Genomic DNA, 10941 nt, shown 5'->3' with positions numbered 1-10941 from the left:
ATATCTTTTTTGTTCGACATACGTCATTATTGTATCCACACATGTACAATTTTTGTTTAACCAATATAAAATATTGAATTAAATCATTTGTATTTTGATGATAAATTTAAAATTTATCTGTATATATTCATATAAGACTCTTTGGTAATATATAATATAAAACCGAGCGCATATATGATATGTACGTTAGAAAAAATAATATATATATATATTATTTTCTTTTAATATAGGGACACCTCTTTTAATTTATCCCCGCAGGGAATTATCACATAACTCAGTATGTGATAATGGCAGACCAATATACATATATATCAAGATTATCAATACAAAATATATATCATTATTAGCCTGCCTCAATTGTAATTATTTATTTGGATTAACGATAAAGTTCGGAAACAATTTGTTATTCTATGTATAATAGAAACCTTGGCCTTTGTTTCAACATTATTATCTTTGGGCTTAAAATATTAACCGTGGAGCCAAGTCTCATATTCATAAATGAATAAAGAAACAAATTTGACGGATTAATATCTTCTCTACCGACAGACAGTATTTTGTCACGTCAATAGTAGATGGCCGGCCCATTGACCATCCTATAGTAGTTTTTGGACCCAATATCTTTAATTCGGGTATTTTCAATTGTCTTTGCCAATCAACCGTTTGGTACTCTCTCATATAATAAGAGAATACACATATAATTCCATTATATGGATATATCTTCATTATTTTATTTGCTACATCACCCTATAATAGTTTTTGAACCCGTCAACTTCAATTCGGGTATTTTCAATTGTCTTTGCCAACCATTTATATGGTATTCTCTATTATAATAAGAGAATACTAGTGTATATCCATTATATGGATATATCATCTTCATATTATTTGCTACACCACCCTATAGTAGTTTTTGAACCCATCATCTGCAATTCGGGTATTTTCAATTGTCTTTGCCAACCAACTATACGGTATTCTCTCTTATAATAAGAGAATACAAGTATATTTTCATTATATGGATATAATGCCATTTATTTTTCAATATCCATATAATTCATTTAGTTTTGTATGTACAAAACAAGTTTTCTTTATAGTATTGACAAAATCATATGTTTACGCATAACATAAGTTTTGACCAATACGAGGAGGGGCCCGCCAACGACCACCTCCCTATAGTAGTTTTTTACCCCACGCACTACTGCGTGCCTGTTTACAGTACTAGTGCCAGCTATCACTAGGTTTATATATCATGTTTCAGTGATATATGGGTAAATTCTACCATTTATTCTTATGTATATGGCATTTCTATGCCATATTTATACAATCCATTCATATCTTAATGTATATTTATTATATTATACATTATTATGCCTTATAGGTATTATACCTATAAGCCATATCCATACGATTCATTCACTAGTGCCGCCCCTCACTAGGTTTATAATTGTTATATCATTGATATACAATTTATTTCTATATATATGGCATTTATATGCCATATCCATACAATGCATTCACATTTCAATGTATATTTACTTGTTATACATTATTATGCCTTATAGGTATTATACCTATAAGCCATATCCATACGATTCACTTATATAAATATATGTATATTTTTCTATACATAATTTTTTTTTACTTTTGTATGGATTTCTATGCATATCCATAGTTTATATGGATATGCTTGGCGTTCTATATAGTATTGACAAATTCATATGCATAACATAAGTTTTGACCAATACGAGGAGGGGCCCGCCAACGACCACCTCCCTATAGTAGTTTTTTACCCCACGCACTATTGCGTGCCTGTTTACAGTACTAGTGCCAGCTATCACTAGGTTTATATATCGTGTTTCAGTGATATATGGGTAAATTCTACCATTTATTCTTATGTATATGGCATTTCTATGCCATATTTATACAATCCATTCATATCTTAATGTATATTTATTATATTATACATTATTATGCCTTATAGGTATTATACCTATAAGCCATATCCATACGATTCATTCACTAGTGCCGCCCCTCACTAGGTTTATAATTGTTATATCATTGATATACAATTTATTTCTATATATATGGCATTTATATGCCATATCCATACAATGCATTCACATTTCAATGTATATTTACTTGTTATACATTATTATGCCTTATAGGTATTATACCTATAAGCCATATCCATACGATTCACTTATATAAATATATGTATATTTTTCTATACATAATTTTTTTTTACTTTTGTATGGATTTCTATGCATATCCATAGTTTATATGGATATGCTTGGCGTTCTATATAGTATTGACAAATTCATATGCATAACATAAGTTTTGACCAATACGAGGAGGGGCCCGCCAACGACCACCTCCCTATAGTAGTTTTTTACCCCACGCACTATTGCGTGCCTGTTTACAGTACTAGTGCCAGCTATCACTAGGTTTATATATCGTGTTTCAGTGATATATGGGTAAATTCTACCATTTATTCTTATGTATATGGCATTTCTATGCCATATTTATACAATCCATTCATATCTTAATGTATATTTATTATATTATACATTATTATGCCTTATAGGTATTATACCTATAAGCCATATCCATACGATTCATTCACTAGTGCCGCCCCTCACTAGGTTTATAATTGTTATATCATTGATATACAATTTATTTCTATATATATGGCATTTATATGCCATATCCATACAATGCATTCACATTTCAATGTATATTTACTTGTTATACATTATTATGCCTTATAGGTATTATACCTATAAGCCATATCCATACGATTCACTTATATAAATATATGTATATTTTTCTATACATAATTTTTTTTTACTTTTGTATGGATTTCTATGCATATCCATAGTTTATATGGATATGCTTGGCGTTCTATATAGTATTGACAAATTCATATGCATAACATAAGTTTTGACCAATACGAGGAGGGGCCCGCCAACGACCACCTCCCTATAGTAGTTTTTTACCCCACGCACTATTGCGTGCCTGTTTACAGTACTAGTGCCAGCTATCACTAGGTTTATATATCGTGTTTCAGTGATATATGGGTAAATTCTACCATTTATTCTTATGTATATGGCATTTCTATGCCATATTTATACAATCCATTCATATCTTAATGTATATTTATTATATTATACATTATTATGCCTTATAGGTATTATACCTATAAGCCATATCCATACGATTCATTCACTAGTGCCGCCCCTCACTAGGTTTATAATTTTATATCATTGATATACAATTTATTTCTATATATATGGCATTTATATGCCATATCCATACAATGCATTCACATTTCAATGTATATTTACTTGTTATACATTATTATGCCTTATAGGTATTATACCTATAAGCCATATCCATACGATTCACTTATATAAATATATGTATATTTTTCTATACATAATTTTTTTTTACTTTTGTATGGATTTCTATGCATATCCATAGTTTATATGGATATGCTTGGCGTTCTATATAGTATTGACAAATTCATATGCATAACATAAGTTTTGACCAATACGAGGAGGGGCCCGCCAACGACCACCTCCCTATAGTAGTTTTTTACCCCACGCACTATTGCGTGCCTGTTTACAGTACTAGTGCCAGCTATCACTAGGTTTATATATCGTGTTTCAGTGATATATGGGTAAATTCTACCATTTATTCTTATGTATATGGCATTTCTATGCCATATTTATACAATCCATTCATATCTTAATGTATATTTATTATATTATACATTATTATGCCTTATAGGTATTATACCTATAAGCCATATCCATACGATTCATTCACTAGTGCCGCCCCTCACTAGGTTTATAATTGTTATATCATTGATATACAATTTATTTCTATATATATGGCATTTATATGCCATATCCATACAATGCATTCACATTTCAATGTATATTTACTTGTTATACATTATTATGCCTTATAGGTATTATACCTATAAGCCATATCCATACGATTCACTTATATAAATATATGTATATTTTTCTATACATAATTTTTTTTACTTTTGTATGGATTTCTATGCATATCCATAGTTTATATGGATATGCTTGGCGTTCTATATAGTATTGACAAATTCATATGCATAACATAAGTTTTGACCAATACGAGGAGGGGCCCGCCAACGACCACCTCCCTATAGTAGTTTTTTACCCCACGCACTATTGCGTGCCTGTTTACAGTACTAGTGCCAGCTATCACTAGGTTTATATATCGTGTTTCAGTGATATATGGGTAAATTCTACCATTTATTCTTATGTATATGGCATTTCTATGCCATATTTATACAATCCATTCATATCTTAATGTATATTTATTATATTATACATTATTATGCCTTATAGGTATTATACCTATAAGCCATATCCATACGATTCATTCACTAGTGCCGCCCCTCACTAGGTTTATAATTGTTATATCATTGATATACAATTTATTTCTATATATATGGCATTTATATGCCATATCCATACAATGCATTCACATTTCAATGTATATTTACTTGTTATACATTATTATGCCTTATAGGTATTATACCTATAAGCCATATCCATACGATTCACTTATATAAATATATGTATATTTTTCTATACATAATTTTTTTTTACTTTTGTATGGATTTCTATGCATATCCATAGTTTATATGGATATGCTTGGCGTTCTATATAGTATTGACAAATTCATATGCATAACATAAGTTTTGACCAATACGAGGAGGGGCCCGCCAACGACCACCTCCCTATAGTAGTTTTTTACCCCACGCACTATTGCGTGCCTGTTTACAGTACTAGTGCCAGCTATCACTAGGTTTATATATCGTGTTTCAGTGATATATGGGTAAATTCTACCATTTATTCTTATGTATATGGCATTTCTATGCCATATTTATACAATCCATTCATATCTTAATGTATATTTATTATATTATACATTATTATGCCTTATAGGTATTATACCTATAAGCCATATCCATACGATTCATTCACTAGTGCCGCCCCTCACTAGGTTTATAATTGTTATATCATTGATATACAATTTATTTCTATATATATGGCATTTATATGCCATATCCATACAATGCATTCACATTTCAATGTATATTTACTTGTTATACATTATTATGCCTTATAGGTATTATACCTATAAGCCATATCCATACGATTCACTTATATAAATATATGTATATTTTTCTATACATAATTTTTTTTTACTTTTGTATGGATTTCTATGCATATCCATAGTTTATATGGATATGCTTGGCGTTCTATATAGTATTGACAAATTCATATGCATAACATAAGTTTTGACCAATACGAGGAGGGGCCCGCCAACGACCACCTCCCTATAGTAGTTTTTTACCCCACGCACTATTGCGTGCATGTTTACAGTACTAGTGCCAGCTATCATTAGGTTTATATATCGTGTTTCAGTGATATATGGGTAAATTCTACCATTTATTCTTATGTATATGGCATTTCTATGCCATATTTATATAATTCATTCATATCTTAATTTATATTTATTATATTATACATTATTATGCCTTATAGGTATTATACCTATAAGCCATATCCATACGATTCATATACTAGTGCAGCCCCTCACTAGGTTTATATATCTCATTTTAATTATATATTGGTAAATTCTATTATTTATTCTTGTGTATATGGCACTTATATGCCGCCATATCTATAAAAATGCATTTATATTTCAATGTATATTTTCTATATTATACATTATTATGCCTTAAAAAGTTATTATACCTACCATAAGGCGATATCCATACGATTCATTTATATAAAAGATATATGTATAATTTTCTATACATAATTTTTTTTTATGAATATATGGGTTTCCTAAGCATATCCATATAATACATTTAGTTTTATATGGATTAGATTGGTCTTCTTTATTGTATTGCCAAACTCATATTGATAAAATAAGTTTTGAACAATAAGAGGATCAGCCGCCAACCAACCAACCACTGCTACCATTGGAGGAACATATACTTACTTTTTATATGTCCTCTTACTTGAATGGTCCTCTCTTTACTTGAAAATTTCATTACCATAGGAATCTATTTATACATGGAATATGATTTCCACTACTTTTTCGCGTCACTAATAATTAATATGACGATACAGACTTGCTACCATAACATAAGTCTTGAACAATAATAGGAGCAGCCGCCAACCAACCACCAACCAACCAACCACTGCTACCATTGATAGTAATTTTATATGTCCTCTTTAGTTGAATTTCAATACCATAGGAATATTTATACATGGAATATGTTTTGCCACTACTTTTTCGCGTCACTAATAATATGACGATACAGTCTTGCTACCATAACATAAGTTTTGAACAATAAGAGGAGCAGACACACCAACCAACCAACCGCGCTGCTACCATTATATATACTTATATTTATATAAGTCCTCTTTACTTGAATGGCCTCTTTACTTGAATTTCAATACCATAGGAATATTTATTTATACATGGAATATGTTTTGCCACTACTTTTTCGCGTCACTAATAATATGACGATATAGACTTGCTACCATAACATAAGTTTTGAACAATAAGAGGAGCAGACACCAACCAACCAACCGCTGCTACCATTGAATGAACCATATATACAAACTTTTATATATGTCCTCTTTACTTGAATTTTAATACCATAGGAATATTTATACATGGAATATGTTTGCCACTTTATCATCGCGTCACTAATAAGATGACGATACATTTTGTTTGTTCAATATTTACTTATATATTGATGTTTCCAATTTAGGTCTTTTATATTTCTTCTTCCCTACCTTACACACCACAAACAAAGTGGCGTGCGATGCTGCAAGCAAGCATAATGATTATGCCCGCTTGCAACATCTTTATTATCGAATCATCAAGCAAAGGATAAGCTTCAGTGGATCGCAGTATGGCAGCTGCTCAACCACTTACAACACCTTGCCTGTTACAAAAGTCGTTTACAATTGATTCTAGGCTTTGTCATTGTATTAAATAATGCTTTTATATGTAACTAGCGCGGCATCAGGTGATCAAAGATCCTCCCAATTTACTATGTTACAAATTACATTGGCATCACATCCATTGTCGTTTATAAAGTAAATTATAAACTTTAAATGGTTTAGAAGCCATACAATGCAAATTGCCCCTTATTTATCATTGCAGTCCAGCACGGATACGACCTTAGAGGCGTTCAGGCATAATCCAACGGACGTAGCGTCATACCACTGTTCGCTCGAACAAGTATTGTGCCATTGGTCCGTACCTGCGGTTCCTCTCGTACTACGCAGGAATGCTGTCGCAACAACGTTTTGTCATTAGTAGGGTAAAACTAACCTGTCTCACGACGGTCTAAACCCAGCTCACGTTCCCTTGCATGGGTGAACAATCCAACGCTTGGTGAATTTTGCTTCACAATGATAGGAAGAGCCGACATCGAAGGATCAAAAAGCGACGTCGCTATGAACGCTTGGCCGCCACAAGCCAGTTATCCCTATGGTAACTTTTCTGACACCTCTTGTTAAAAACTCTTTAAACCAAAAGGATCGATAGGCCGAGCTTTTGCTGTCCCTGTGTGTACTGAACACCGAGATCAAGTCAGCATTTGCCCTTTTGCTCTATGTGTGGTTTCTGTCCGCACTGAGCTGGCCTTGGGACACCTCCGTTATTATTTGAGAGATGTACCGCCCCAGTCAAACTCCCTACCTGGCAATGTCCTTGAATTGGATCATACCTGAGTAATTGGAGTTATACCAAATTTTCAAATCAAAAATACATAAATGCACCGTTTTATTAAAGAATTTGTTTGCGATTATATAACAAACTCGTGATACTTTGATCAAGAAGCTTGCATCAAAACCCAATACCATAAGATATAATAAATATATCCGTATAATGGCTAGGAAATGATACACGTTCCATTTAATCAAGTAAGTAAGGAAACAATAAGAGTAGTGGTATTTCATTGGCGATACCAAACCGAAGTCTAATATCTCCCACTTATTCTACACCTCTTATGTCTCCTTACACTGCCAGATTAGAGTCAAGCTCAAAAGGGTCTTCTTTCCCCGCTAATTATTCCAAGCCCGTTCCCTTGGCTGTGGTTTCGCTAGATAGTAGATAGGGACAGTAGGAATCTCGTTAATCCATTCATGCGCGTCACTAATTAGATGACGAGGCATTTGGCTACCTTAAGAGAGTCATAGTTACTCCCGCCGTTGACCCGCGCTTACTTGAATTTCTTCACTTTGACATTCAGAGCACTGGGCAGAAATCACATTGTGTCAACACCCGCTAGGGCCATCACAATGCTTTGTTTTAATTAGACAGTCGGATTCCCCAAGTCCGTGCCAGTTCTGAATTGATTGTTAATTGATAATCGTTATAATTAATAAGAACTAATTGGTTTAACCCAATTAGTATTCTTAAAAATTTTAGCAAGAAAGTTCCACAATTGGCTACGTAACTAAACTATCCGGGGAACAAGTGACCAACATAAATGCCAGACACTCTATTTACCCAGAACGAGCACATAAACCATGTTATTGTTTCCCAATCAAGCCCGACTATCTCAATCTTCAGAGCCAATCCTTATCCCGAAGTTACGGATCTAATTTGCCGACTTCCCTTACCTACATTATTCTATCGACTAGAGACTCTTCACCTTGGAGACCAGCTGCGGATATTGGTACGGCCTGTTGAGAAGTTTGCGTGTCCCCACCATAAATTTTCAAGGTCCGAGGAGAAAATATCGACACAACAGTATATGTCATGCTCTTCTAGCCCATCTACCATATCTCTCTGCGAAAGACTTCCATGGTAGTACGGCTATAAAACAGAAAAGAAAACTCTTCCGATATCTCTCGACGGCTTCTTTATGGTCGTTCCTGTTGCCAGGATGAGCACGAGGCCCATATTTAATAACAAACGGATACTCAACAGGTTACGGAATTGGAACCGTATTCCCTTTCGTTCAAAATTATTCAAGTATATTAATTAGCTTGATTTATATAATATAATTATATTTGTATGGCATTTGTGTTTTACTTGAAAATTTTCGGCTTTCGCCTTGAACTTAGGACCGACTAACTCGTGATCAACCACTGTTCACACGAAACCCTTCTCCACTTCAGTCCTCCAAGGTCTCATTCGATTATTTGCTACTACCACCAAGATCTGTACCAATGGCAGCTCCATGCAGGCTTACGCCAAACACTTCTACGCATACCATTGTACCTTCCTACTCACTAAAGTTTCAAAATTTATATCACAAGTAATATAAATCATCTACTTTAGCGGTAATGTATAGGTATACAACTTAAGCGCCATCCATTTTAAGGGCTAGTTGCTTCGGCAGGTGAGTTGTTACACACTCCTTAGCGGATTTCGACTTCCATGATCACCGTCCTGCTGTTTTAAGCAACCAACGCCTTTCATGGTATCTGCATGAGTTGTTAATTTGGGCACCGTAACATTACGTTTGGTTCATCCCACAGCGCCAGTTCTGCTTACCAAAAGTGGCCCACTGGGCACATTATATCATAACCTTGAACTTCATATCAAGAAAGTTAAGGTTCTTACCCATTTAAAGTTTGAGAATAGGTTAAGATCGTTTCGACCCTAAGGCCTCTAATCATTCGCTTTACCAGATAAGATTATTTTATATAACATTAAAATGCACCAGCTATCCTGAGGGAAACTTCGGAAGGAACCAGCTACTAGATGGTTCGATTGGTCTTTCGCCCCTATACTCAATTCTGACAATCGATTTGCACGTCAGAACTGTTTCGGTCTTCCATCAGGGTTTCCCCTGACTTCAACCTGATCAAGTATAGTTCACCATCTTTCGGGTCACAGCATATATGCTCAAGGTACGTTCCAGTTAGAGGCATAAATAATATAAATATCATTATACATAACTATATAGAACGCCCCGGGATTGTGTTAATTAGCTATAAATAGTTAAAAAACTAATCCCATTATTAGTCAAGTTAATTACGCTATTAGGTTTATATCCCAATAACTTGCACATATGTTAGACTCCTTGGTCCGTGTTTCAAGACGGGTCCCGAAGGTATCCTGAATCTTTCGCATTGTTAATCATACAAGTGCATATAATAAACACAAAAATCAATGATAATTATGCCATTATATAATTCCGAAAAATTAACGCACTGTATTCATATAAATCTATCAGCACTTTATCAAATTAATAACATTTATTCTGTGTTAAAATGCAAGCAAATTAATTTGAATAAACTATAAGTTATATTTTATGATAAATTTTGTATGCTAATAGATTACAATGTCCTTATATGGAAAAAATGCACACTATTATCATAATATTGTTTAAATATTACAATTTTAATGATGAATTTTCCATAACGGATATTCAGGTTCATCGGGCTTAACCTCTAAGCAGTTTCACGTACTGTTTAACTCTCTATTCAGAGTTCTTTTCAACTTTCCCTCACGGTACTTGTTTACTATCGGTCTCATGGTTATATTTAGTTTTAGATGGAGTTTACCACCCACTTAGTGCTGCACTATCAAGCAACACGACTCTTTGGAAACATCATCTAGTAATCATTAACGTTATACGGGCCTGGCACCCTCTATGGGTAAATGGCCTCATTTAAGAAGGACTTAAATCGTTAATTTCTCATACTAGAATATTGACGCTCCATACACTGCATCTCACATTTGCCATATAGACAAAGTGACTTAGTGCTGAACTGATTTCTTTTCGCTCGCCGCTACTAAGAAAATCCTGGTTAGTTTCTTTTCCTCCCCTAATTAATATGCTTAAATTCAGGGGGTAGTCCCATATGAGTTGAGGTTGTGTATAACTTTTTTTGCAATTAATTCTTTATA

At 33.5% G+C, this 10941-nt stretch overlaps 1 non-coding gene across 1 annotated transcript; it reads right to left on the bottom strand.

The window, feature by feature from the left end:
• Positions 1-6938: 6938 nt before the first annotated feature.
• Positions 6939-10909, bottom strand: LOC119561942. Its single transcript, XR_005221549.1, has one exon. It is a non-coding gene; the product is annotated as a large subunit ribosomal RNA (ribosomal RNA).
• Between the last annotated feature and the right edge of the window lie 32 nt (positions 10910-10941).

The sequence above is a fragment of the Drosophila subpulchrella genome, unplaced genomic scaffold, assembly GCF_014743375.2.
Source record: "Drosophila subpulchrella strain 33 F10 #4 breed RU33 unplaced genomic scaffold, RU_Dsub_v1.1 Primary Assembly Seq387, whole genome shotgun sequence".
Taxonomy (NCBI): domain Eukaryota; kingdom Metazoa; phylum Arthropoda; class Insecta; order Diptera; family Drosophilidae; genus Drosophila; species Drosophila subpulchrella.
This window is presented reverse-complemented; position numbering and strand designations above follow the sequence as displayed.